The sequence below is a fragment of the Ictidomys tridecemlineatus genome, chromosome 4, assembly GCF_052094955.1.
Source record: "Ictidomys tridecemlineatus isolate mIctTri1 chromosome 4, mIctTri1.hap1, whole genome shotgun sequence".
Classification (NCBI taxonomy): domain Eukaryota; kingdom Metazoa; phylum Chordata; class Mammalia; order Rodentia; family Sciuridae; genus Ictidomys; species Ictidomys tridecemlineatus.
The window spans coordinates 36,501,364-36,513,960 of NC_135480.1; the positions used below are offsets into that span (position 1 = coordinate 36,501,364).

A 12,597-nucleotide genomic window follows, 5' to 3' on the forward strand; every position below is an offset into this window, starting at 1 on the left:
ACACATTTGCAAAGGAAACAGTGGTGGCTTATGAATAGCCTCCCAGAGAAGCAGCTCTCAAAGGTGTCTCCTGAAACTGCCTCATCTGTAAGACCTAGGAACCTGTAGAAATGCAGATTATTAAGCTTCACCCCAAGACCTACTGAATCACAAAATGTGGAGGAAGGACCCAGGTTTCTGGAGTATAACCAACCCTGCGGGTGATTCTCAGGCATGCTAGAGTTTGAGAACCATTTGTTTAGAGGAAGATGAGAGTATTAGCAACAACAGGCTATGAGATTTTGTGCACAGTAGCAGAAAGAGCTGTTTACTGAGCAATTTCTATGCACCACATTTTGTGCTAATTGTTTTATCTGCATTAGCTTCTGTGATCCTGACAATGTAAACAGATAAATTATTATGGCCATGTGCAATTGAGAAAATTGTTCCCAAATCATTGGAGTCTAAAATAATGAGGACACTGCATGGTGGGAAGACAGACAGAGGATGGGTCCAAACAGGTGGTCAGACGGTTGCCTGCAGCAGTGCTGTCTAGGAGAGTTGTCTCTGCTAGTGGAAATATTTTGTGTCTGCTTATTTTGGTGTGATGGCCACAGGTCTCCTGCAGGTAGTGAGTTAACTGGTGACAGCTAGGGTGTCTATTGTGATGGAGATATTAAATTTTAAATTTTACTTAATTTTATGAATTTAAATATACATAACCACATGAAGGTAGTGGTTACCTTTTTAGAGAGTGCAGGCCTAATGTCAGAACTGGGGAACAGGACTCCCAAAGCCAGTCTTGCCCACTCTTGCTTCTACCATAGATTTTTTTTTTCACTCACGGTCTGTTAATGACTGTGATCTTTTCCTGTCAAATGCCTGGGAAAGTACCCTTTGGGCCCAGTTTGGCCTGCTGAGAACCCTATCTTTAGCTGACCAGTGTGGCTGGAGGGAAGGCTTAAAAAAGAGCCACAACAGGCTGGTCCTTGAAAGTGCTCTTGATACCGATGAGAACTGGCTGGTGGCTTTCAGGGCAAAGAGATAGTGCTAACCCCACCGGTCCTTCCTGAATTTTTCCAGCCTTGCTGCTGGCTTCTATGCTAATCTTAGATATTGGGTAGACCTCAGGAGGTCCCTAGAGGGGAAAAATGGCTTTTAAACAAAATTTCACGACTGAAGACATTTTATTTTTTTGTTTGTTTGATTCTCCATGGAGCTGATAGAACATTGAAAACTCCTGTTCCCAGGAATTCTTGGCCTCATCAGGCCTATAAATTGTTCAGATTCAGATTCACCCTCTGCTTTTCTTCTTCTTCTTTTTTTAAAAGTACTTATTATTATTTTTTTTAGTTGTAATTGGACACCGTATCTTTATTTTATTTATTTATATGTGGTGCTGTGGATCCAACCCAAGGCCTCGCACGTGCTAGGGGAATGCTCTACCACTGAGCCACGTCCCCAGCCCCCACCCTCTGCTTTTCTTTCACCATCCAGTTACCTCAATATTCTAGGCAAGAGGTTGGCAAACTTTTTTTTCTAAAGAACCTGATAGTAGGGGTGGGGTTGTGGCTCAAGTGGTGGAGCGCACGCATGAGGCACTGGGTCCGATCCTCAGCACCACATAAAAATAAAATAATAAAGATATTGTGTCCACCTACAATTTAAAAATAGATGTTAAAAAAAAAACACCTGCTAGTAAGTATTTGAGGCCTTGCAGGCCATTTAAGGTCTCTGCTTCACAGTCTTCGTGGTGTTCTGTGTTTTGTCTTGCTTTTCTGGACAATCTTTTGAAAACTTAAAAGCCATTCTTAACTCTCCAGCAATACTTGGCTCAGCAGGCGTGGTTTGCCCCCATTCAAGGCTCCCTTGCCTTGGGAACAAATGCTTATCAAACTTTACTAAGCACGAGGACCTTCTGGGTCTGCTTGTTCCAACCACAGGTGCCTATATTACCAGGAGACTGTGATTTAGAGAAGCTGGGCCAGGAGTAGCAATGCAGTTGGAGTACACATCCTAGGTGGTCATTCTGTATGGCTGTAGTAAGACAGAAAAGAGAAGACCACCCATAGGCAGCTAGGAAAAGGGTTGTGGAAAAGGAAAGGAGGAAAAGAGATGGGGAAATCAAGCTTCTGACTCTAGCTATTCCCAGCCCAAAGGACAGTTCCTTAATAACCTCTAGACAAGACCTACCACAAAAAGTACTGTCTCTTATGTCAATAGATCCTCACCCCCACCACCCTTTTAAAGCTTTATAAAGGCTTAAAAAAAATTTCTAGACTTGCTAAGAAGACAAAATAGAGTTGATTGGGTCCCCTTTCTGAATCCTATATTTACCTATATAGGGACAGATATTATCCTATATAGGGACAGATCAAGCCCATGAAAACCCCTATGCAACAGATACCCCTTGGCAACCCTCTCTTGGGACCCCTTACTGTTCGGGAACTCTGCTTTCTTTCTTTCTATTACTGTAATCAATCCTGCTACTTTGCTTTTGCCCCTGTGTCTGTGGATTTCTTTCTTTGAATTTGTGAGACAAAGAACCCGCCAGCCATCCACACACATCCACACATTGTGAGAAACACGGTCAGAGATGGGAGAGCTCCAAAGCTTCATGTAGCCACTGACTCTTGATTTTCCAGGCCAGGGAATTGAGTTCAGGAAAGGAACATGATTTGTCCTGTGAGCTGCTGAGCCCAGGCTAGAGGGGAAGGAAGACGACATCACCCGAGGCAGAGCAAGGAGGTGGTAGAACAGAATTATTGGTGGTTTAGTTTAGATGCTGAGAACAGTGTCCCCTGAAGGTGGCCATACCCCTGCACTTTCAACAAGATCCCCTTGATGACTTGTGCCAGTCTGAGTCAGCTCCTCTGCTGCGGGCAGTTGAAAGCACTGTGACCGATACAGACCCCTCTTGCCACTGGCCTTCTTTGATCCACCTCTTTTGAGAGAACTATCTTTGAAGGCATACTCCCAGGGCATCACCCAAATGTTTGATCCTTTAAATGTCAAGGCCTTTGTAATGAACCGGATAAGACACACATACCTCTCTGCACCCAAAGCCAAAGCGGATGGAACTCAATGTGGGCCAGGCCCCGAATTTGGAAAATTGACTTCTAATCTTGTTTCTCTTTTCCTGTAACTATGTGAAATGGGTAAATTACAGAACTTCTCTGGGTTTTAGCTTTCTCATGTGGAAAAGGAGAGGGGTACAAAGAGCCATTTTTTAGGCTCCTTTTGTGCCGGATTTTACCATTAGATTCTAATTGTCACACTGTTCTTCTTGATTTTCACAACTGCACCCCACCCCCACCAAAAAAAGAAAAAAAAAAAAACCCGCAAAAATCAAAGTACTGACTTTGGCCCAGTCTCTTCGTTCCTGGCAGAAATTATACCCCCGAGAAGCTCATATATGTACACATTTGAATCAATAGCCTTCAAAGATTTCTCCAGGGAACATGAACATTTCCTTCCTGGTTTGAAGAATGGAACTAATTGACACAACATGAATTTGAATCAGGTGGAAACACTTCTTTTTTTTTTTTTTTTCATGCAGTAAAAAATAATCCGGCCAGTCAATTGAACAGCAACAATAATTTTTAAAAATGCTGTCGATTCTCAGTTTAGTGTTGTTAGGGGGAATGAATTGCCTGTGCATGACACCCCAGGAAAGCAGCTACTCTTCCCGGAAGGAAGGTTGTTCCTGCTTCGCTGGGGGAGGACTTTACCTAATTCTGTCTCCGACATGTCATAACAGGAGCCAGAGAAGCCAAAGCTCAGGCTCACGTGAAATCACTCTTGTTTGGGTTTTAATGATGTTTGTTCTTCTTTCTTTTAAACCTTAACGCATTACATGTTCAAAGGAGATGTGGTAAAACAGAAAACACACAAAGAAAAAAAAAGCAGCCACACAAATCACCCATCATCCCACACCCCAGAGATGACCGCAAGCAGTTGTTCGACTGTGTTGTTCCAACTTCATCTCTAATCACCAAAGCAATATATGCTCAATGCTCAAGCAAACACTAAAGAGAAAAATTAATCACTGCTGATCCCACGGCCCATGATGGTCCCAAGTAAGTCTTTGAGTAAATATCTCACACTGGGCCTCGCAGCCTGCTGCCTCTCAGGTTTGCATTGTTCCTGGGCTCCAGGGTCTCGTGTTCTGTGAGCTGAAGGCACTGCGCCTGGCAGAAGTGCGAGCATATTTGCTTTAGTACTTTGGAACGATGCCTCCCTGGGGGCTGGACCCCAGGGAGGGTCTGTGTACAGGAAAACCAGCTCCACAAAACACACGCCGCCCTGACTCCTCCCCTCCCTCCACAGAACTTAAACAGCCTCTCTGGAACTCTCCCAAAAGAGGGTTTTCAAGCCAGTATGAATGCCAGCTGCACTCATAGGCAGCAATATGACCTAAAACAGTGTTTTATTTGCAGAGGTGGCTTCTGATGCCATAATGTAATTGACTACCTTTTCCCCCAAACCCATTCTCTTTTTCTATGTTACTTAATTCTGGCAGAAATACTACTACTCTCTCTCATGCCTAGACTCCCCCCTTTTTTTTTGCTTTCATATTTTCTGCCTAGAAAAGAAATCCTGGGGGGAATATATATATATAAAATAAAATATTTTATATATATATATATATAAAATATTTTAATATAACATACACACACACACACACACACACACATCACATCACATCACACACATATATATTTTAGCCAGGAAGGTGAGAAAGAGTAATGTAATATATCTTTCTTTGACTTTGGAATCACATTGACCTGGAATTAAATTCTGCTCCTGCCATTTACCAGGCAGCCTCTAAGCTTAGATGAATTGACCTCTTTGAACCTCTATTTTAACTTCTGTAAAGGGTAATAATTGCCTAAGAGTATAATGCAAGTTTTACTGCTTGCATTACACTCTTACTGCTTTGTATATATTAACTAATTTAATCCTTTTGACTACCATTGTGCTCATTTTATTGGACAAAGAAGTTTGCCCAGGTTAAATGACATGCCCCAGGTCATGTAGCTCAGTGGCCAAATCCGAGTTCAGACTTAGGTAGTCTGTTCTCAAATGGTCACTCTCTTTGCCCCTCCAGTGGGGAAATATTTAGTCTACAGGGTCTGATGAGGGTTGAGTAAGAATTTATATACAGCTCCTAGAGAAGAACCTAAGAGACCCATGTGCTTTTCTTTAAAAAAAAGTGTTAGAAACTTTTCCTTTTTAAAATTTATCATTCCTATCCTTCCTTCCTTCCTTCCTTCCTTCCTTCCTTCCTTCCTTCCTCCTCCTCTTCCTCCTCCTCCTCCTCCTCTTCCTCCTCCTCCTCCTCCTTCTATTTTGGTGGAGGGGTTGTAAAAATCTGCTTCCTTTTCAAATGTAAATGGTGCATAAATCTTTAATGGCCAGGACATAAAAACACAGTTCTATACCATGTATTTACTATGTTCCAGGTTCAGTGCTAAATATTTTAATGACTGATTTTAATAAATTCTCAAGAAGCCACATTTCAAACTGAGGCTGCTTCACTTCAGAGACTGAATGCTCACTTACGTTTGCTAAAAGATGTCTTTCTTTGTGGCATTAATGTCTTTCTTGGGGTAAGAGATGGAGTTGGGCAGAAATAGATAGGATGTTCTTTGAGAAAGAATGCAATGGTCATCCAAAGAGGATGCGGCATCCAGGAGTAAGATGTCACCATTACTGACCCCGGTGTCACTAAGAGAGCAATGGACAGAGGCATCTGTGTGAAGGCTACACGCACCCTGTGTACAGGAATTTCCCAACTCAGATCCTTGCCCTTGTGTGCATTTAGGGAGCCACCCTGAGAGTCCCTGGGAGGGGAAGACTTACAGACATCTTCTTAGCATAGGGGCCAGTGGATGGGTATTTTGGGTATAGGTGGTAGGACTTCAAAACTGATGGAATTATAGTAAATCTCAAGTGAAATGAGATTTGGGCAAGAAAATTTTTTTTTCTCTTTTGTCTTTCATTACTGTAGTATTTCCTTTGTCCAATGTGAGAAGAAAGGGTGGTGGGGAGAGAATTAAGTTTCTTCTGCCCTCGCTGTGAGCCCAATGTTTCCTATACACATTTTGAGTCTTATAATAGTTTCTTGAGGTAAGTACTACTACCAGTCCCATTTTGTAGTTGGGAAAGTCAAGGTCCAGGAAACACCAATGATTTGTTTAGTGTCCTGAAGAAATAAAATGGCTGAGCTGGGGTTTGAAATCAGACCCTTGTCACTCCAGATTCCTGGAGGGCCCAGAAATAAGACCATACCAGTACGAGTGAAGGCCAGTCAACACATACCAAGCGATAGATATGTTGCGGTTCAGTTGAAAGAAAACTTGAGTCTTGAAGGCTAGTCCGCCCGTGGGCAAGTCACATGGAATGCTTGACATGCCCACACTGCTTTCTAAAGTGGATATATTTGTGGTTTTGATTCAGAAATCACTGTTTTTATATATTTATTTATTTAAAAAAAAATTCAGTTGGTCGCCTGAGAAGGTTCTGAATGAATGGCAGAGATTGTTTCCAGGGAGTGAACAACGTGCAAGGTGAGTCACCTCACCGAAAGGTATTTTTATGGGAAGTTTCTTTCGATTCAGACTGCCTGCTTCTGGACGCCTCTTCCAAGAACTGTGCTTCCACAGCTCTCCCTGACCATCAGGCTGGGAAGAACTCCATCTCTGACCCCATCTGCAGTCCGCTGGGGCTGTTCAGCCCACAGGATTAGCAGGATCTGTTCCTGAGCCAGCAAGACTGGGCCTGGCACACTGGTCAGTGACTTCTGTGACCCACTCCCTTGAGATTCAAATATACCTTGGGCATATCCCCTTCCACTCGCCATCCTGGGAGAGCCCTCTCCTTCAGGCTGGGATGTCCTCCTAAAATTTCCTGGTTTCTTAGTTTGGAAAGGGAGAGGAGTCGGTGAAAAAGAACAGCTTCCAAATTATCCCGGGGAGAGTGGATTTAGGGCCACATCGTCCTTTCACGGCAAGGCAACCGCTCAAGGAATTTTCCCTGATGTCTGTGTGGTTCTCAGATTTCCCAACCTGTTCACCCTGAGCACTTGGAGTTTGGCTTCTCCGTTCAGAGAAAATACTCAGGGCTGCCAGGCCAGCAGTTTAGCCTTGGGGAGCCATGACTAAACAAATAAGGCCGGGAGGCTGCCCCCAACCAGATCGGTTTATTTTCAAAGGTAGGACTCTTGCTGATCTTGTTGCAGGGCCAACAGGAAGGGCAGTGGGCTGCTACAGCTATGCCTGGCAGCCGGGGACTCCTTTTCCCTGACCCATTTAAGTCACACTGTGATTGATTATTGGAATGGATAAAAAGCAACTGCAGATGGATGGCCAGTGGGCAAACAAAAACCAACACGGCCTGCTCCTGGCGTGGGTCCTTGCCTGACATTGAAGAGGCACTGTAAATGATACGGTGATTAAAAGCCTGGGTTATGGAGCTGGACAAATCTGGATTCGAGCCCTAGAAACCTCACTTACTGGCGGGATGATTTTGGATGGACTCATACTGTCATTCTCAGCCTTCAATTGCTGTGGGGGAGGGGGAGTATTAGTCAGTTTTCCCTTGCTATGACAAAATCCCAGAGACAATCAACTTAAAGGAGGAGAGATTTATTTTGGCTCATGGTTACTCGGTCCGATGGGGGAGTGACTTTGAGGGAGGAAGAACATCATGGTGGAGAGTACTTGGTGGAGCAGAGCTGCTTACCTCATGGTAGCTGGAAAGCAGAGAGAGAGAAAGAAAGAGAGAAAGATAGGGTTGGGGGAGAAAGGCTGGGGACAAGATGCACCCTTTAAGGACATGCCCTCAGTGACCCACCTACTCCAACAAGATCTCACCTTATAAAGTTTCTCTCACTTCCCAATAATGCCACAGGTTGGTAACCAAGCTTGTAACACATGGCCTTAGGGGGACATTTTAGATCCAAAGCATAACGGAAAGAGGACAATAATACCTTCCTCTGAGTGCTCTTTGAGGATTAAATGAGATAATATAGGGTGAGAAGTACTTACAGTAGAGTCTGGCAAAGAGTCAGTGCTTCCCCAATGCTGGCCATGATTATATGAAATATGTAGCACAGTCTCTGGACCCGAGGAGGATCTCCATAAATGGTATTTTCTTCATAGGGCTTTGGAATGCCAGGATTGCAAGGGAGCTCCTCTGAAGCCAAATTAATTTTATTTTCTCCTTTTATAGATGAGGACCGGAGAGGGACACAGAAGAGTCCAGGAAAATACCTGTAGTGCACAGGAGGGGAAAGGTGACTACATCTAGCCTTCTCTCCCTTTGAAGAGCACTCAGATTCCTATTTTGCTCTTTGGACTTGGTTTGGGGTTTTAAAAGGTGTGTTTAGAATGGGAAGTTCTACTTTGCAGCGTCTCTGGGACAGAATCCAGGCTGCCAGTTTCTTTTGGTGTGAGGGCCTATTGCATTGTGGGAAAACCAAAGACACTAGATAAGAGATGGGCTTAAATCTTACCTGCAATTCGTCAATTCTGTGACCTTCGTCATTGACTAAACTCTCTAAGACTCAGTTAACTCTTTGGTAAAATGGGGATATGAATGGTATTGCCCTCAGACTGTGTTTGTGAAGATTGAGTTCATGTAAAGAGCTTAGAATAGCCTCTGGCAAGTTATGCTCAGCAATTGCTGATTATTATTACTAATGGCTGGTGTGCAAGGACCAAATACCTAAGAACTCTTCTACTGTTCCTGACTGATTTTGCACCTTGGTGGCAGGGCTTGGCCTCATTTAAGAGCCAAAGGGGTGACAGAGCTGCAGCTAGGTAAAGAAGTGGCACTGAAGTTTCCAAGATTCAAGGGACAGGAAGGGATTGGTTTGCAAGCTTGGCATGGATTGGGGGTGCCAATCTAGAAGCCTGGCCTTGCTCCACGGCTGGTGGCCTTGAAAGACATGTATTACATCATTCTTGTTATTTTTTTTTCTCACTAGAGCAAAGCAGAGGCTTTTCTAGGTTCAACCAGGAGTCATGGGCAAGGCCACGCAGAGGAGCAAGGCAGCTGTCAGGAGCATTCAGGCTGCAGTGGCTCAGTGCCCAGGCCACGCAGCCTGAGATGGGGAGGAACACTGGGAAATGTGACATCTGCTGCCTCAGCACCTCCCCGCAGGCTCCCCTCCCTTGTCCAGCTGCTCAGGAGGAGGGCGGAAGCCAGCATTTTCCCACTGCCATTGTCTACCGGACAGGTTCATCAATCTTAGCTTATCTCATCCTCATAACTTCTCAAGCTGGTTATCATTCCTCTTTTATGGAAGAGGAAGAGGAAGAGCAGATTCAGAGGTGTCCAAGGGCACACATGGAGGCTAAGCCACTATTCAAGCCCAGGGGCTGGAACTCCAAAGCCTCTGTTCCTCTCACAGCATTGGAAAATTCTTGCTGGCCCAGTCGGGGATCTCCTCAGCGGCATCTGAGTTACCATCCATCAGGGCGATGCGTGGCCTAAGGAGACAGGAATAAACCCAGAGGCAGGCAGCTCCTGGCGTTAACAGCTGAAGAAAAGAGAAAACTGAACTCAAGACTCCTTCCTGGTTCACATCCCCCTTGCCACCCCTCACCCCCACCCGGCCCCTTCCCCTTCCTGCCCTCAGTGCCCTGGACAGTCCCTTGGTCTGAGGAGGGCAGCCTGTCTTGCCCAGTGCCAGCCCAGCATGCTTGGCCCTGCAACAATAGCTGGAAGGGCCTCTTGGAGCAAGTACTTCCTGAAGTGCCCAGAGCAGCCACTGTCTCCGTGGCTCAGGAACAATCACAGCTCACGCCAGCTTCCGCGCTGTGCTCCGTCTCAGGGCCTCCTGCACACTCAGCAGAGCCTCCCGGGTGGATCTGCTGCTGTAGGCTCCCAGCTTCAGATGGCAGATGACACGTGCAGGAGGCCATGACTCAGACCGCTCAGAGATCTGAAGGTCCAAGCAGGTTATTCTACACCCACCCCCAACTGAAGTTGGAGGAAAAATCTGGATACTCAGCTCTTTACCCTTTCTTTAAACCATTCAGTGCTTAAACTTTGTTTTTCTGTCATTTTTCTTGGGGCTTTGAAAACAGAGAGAGAGAAAAAAAAAAAAAAGACCACAAAGAAAAAAAAAATAATTCTCAGTTATTCATTTAGAAGCATTGAATGGGACCTACTATGTGCCAAACCCATGGGGGTGCCAAAAAGAATTATTCAATATTTATTTATAGAATTGTCTACTCGTTTCATAATGATTGAGCCCTGCCAAGTTCCAGGCACCATGGAGGCGGCAGGGCCTGGGCAGCTTGGACCCTGCCCTAGCAGTTTCCAGTCAATCGTGAGAGGCAGGCAGCAACCCAGCACGTGAAATTGGTGATTTATATGCAGAATGCCGGGGAGGGGAAGCCAGGTGATGGGACACACTTAGGATGGGCAGTTGATCTTCACCAAGGGTCCTGGAGGATGAGGATGGGTGATGGGGGTGGGAGAATGCTTAGGGAGAAACACTGGCATTCATGAAGGCTGGAGGTGAAAAAGCAGGCATGTTTCCCAAGAAATATAAAGAGGCCCAAGTGGCTGGGTCAAAAAACACCTCTAGTCTGAGCTGTGCATCCAGCTTGCCCGGGTTCTGTCCTTGCTTGGCCACTTATTACTTTGCATCCTCAGCCAAACCATAAACCTTTCTATAATTCAGTTTCCTTCTCATAAAATGGAAAGACTGAAAGTAACAGTAGTTACCTCACAGGTTGGTTAGAGATTCAAATGGGCTCATGCGTGTGAAGGGCTGGGACCTTACCTGGTATTCAGTAAGTGCCTAAGAGGTGTCATCTATGAATAGGTAGGGAGTTGGGGGGGGGACAGGAGGTTTGGAGAAGTGAGCAAGTCTGGTACAGACACCTCTAGTCACCATGGACCAGGGCACTAGCTATTCAAACAAAATCAGAAATGTCCCCTCCTGCCTGCAGGAAGCTTTTAACACTGAATTATTAAAAATTTGGACCTAGTACACTCATTCATTCCTGGTGGGATTGCAAATTAGTGCAGCCACTCTGGAAAGCAGTATGGAGATTCCTCAGAAAACTTGGAATGGAACCACCATTTGACCCAGATATCCCGCTCCTTGGTTTATACCCAAAGGACTTAAAATCAGCATACTACAGTGACACTGCCACTTCAATATTTAGAGCAGCTCAATTCACAATAGCTGAGCTGTGGAACCAACCTATATGCCCTTCAACAGATGAAAGGATAATGAAAACATGGTATCTATGCACAGTGGAATATTACTCAGCCTTAAAGAAGAATGAAATTATGGTATTTGCAGGTAAATGGATGGAGCTGGAGAATATAATGCTAATCAAAATAAGCCAATCCTCAAAAACCAAAGGCCAAGTGTTGTCTCTGATAAGTGGATGCTTATCCATAATTGTATGTGTAGGGTAGGGAAGAATGGAGGAACTTTGGATTGGACAGAGGGAAATGAGGGGAGGGGAGAGGGTGTAGAGGTAAGAAAGATGTTGTTGGAATGAGTTGGACATTGTTATTATCCTATGTACATGCATGATTGCATGAACAGTGAGCTTCTGCATTTTGTACAGCCAGAGGAATAAGAATTTGTACTTCATTTGTGTACAATGTATCAAAATATACTCTGCTGTTGTGTATAACTAATTAGAACAAATAAAAAAAATTGAGGACTTTAGAATAAGAGATGTGAGGATTCCAATCTCATCTCATCTGTGTAGTCTTGGGAAAATTATGTGCCTTTTTTGAGTTTCACTCTTCTAATCTGTAAAATGAGTATAATGATGGCACATTTTTTATAGGGTTGGTTGAGGATTGACTGAGATAATAATATATGGAGAGTAAAGAGCATAAAAGACATGATGCTAGAAAAAATGACAGCTATTATACAGTTGGTAAGAGATTAAAGAGACATAAACATAATACAAGGGAAAATATTTTATAATAACCTGGAAGATGATGCCCTTAGATACTGTGACCCCAACTGCTCTGCAGTTTTCTGTTGCTCTACAATAAAGATGTGATTGGCTCCCTGGTGTCTTCTCTGTGCATCATTGAGCCTGGTTTGTACAACACGCTGCCTAGAGGTTTCTGCCTGCAAACTTACAGATCACAGATGAATCATCATTTACTAGGGCAACCTCAGATAACGTCCAACTTATTTCCCCCTTCTATACCATACCAAAAGCACCCTTTATTTTGATTTTTATCTGTCAGTCATTAGACTATAAACTCCATGAAGTCAGGGGTCACATCTTTTTTACTTGCTGTTTGATCCCCAGCACTTGTCGTGATGATCAGAAGCCAATAAACGTTTGCTAAATGAATGGATAAACCCAGGCACAGCCCTCCATCAAACTCCTAGAGAGAGAGAAGCTGGAACCTGTTTCTTAGAATTAAGTAAGACTTGGAGAGCATGCTTTTCAAAGGTCCCTGTACATTCTCTAAGGCGAAACAGCAGACTCGGAGGGAGATCCCATTCCTTTGCCTGGACAGCAGTGAAACTGATATGTCCCACTGTAATGAACTGGAGGGCTGATTAAGAGCTTATGTAAATGTTGAAGCTGTTGGCAGCATTCCTTTCCCTCT

The 12,597-nt window shown here is 44.4% G+C and overlaps 2 long non-coding RNA genes across 4 annotated transcripts; one reads left to right on the plus strand and one right to left on the minus strand.

The window, feature by feature from the left end:
* The first annotated feature begins 6,084 nt into the window (after positions 1–6,084).
* LOC144377068 (uncharacterized) lies at positions 6,085–12,037 on the plus strand. Of its 3 annotated transcripts, XR_013437676.1 has the most exons (3): positions 6,804–7,195; positions 8,215–8,278; positions 8,972–12,037. It is a non-coding gene; the product is annotated as an uncharacterized LOC144377068 (long non-coding RNA). The 3 variants fall into 3 exon arrangements; XR_013437677.1 differs by lacking the exon at positions 6,804–7,195 and adding an exon at positions 6,085–6,773 and having other exon boundaries at positions 8,215–12,037; XR_013437675.1 differs by having other exon boundaries at positions 6,782–7,195; positions 8,215–12,037.
* On the minus strand, positions 7,613–9,842 carry LOC144377067 (uncharacterized). Its single transcript, XR_013437673.1, has 3 exons — positions 9,734–9,842; positions 8,031–9,526; positions 7,613–7,735 (listed from the first exon to the last, which is right to left on the minus strand). It is a non-coding gene; the product is annotated as an uncharacterized LOC144377067 (long non-coding RNA).
* Positions 12,038–12,597: the final 560 nt, after the last annotated feature.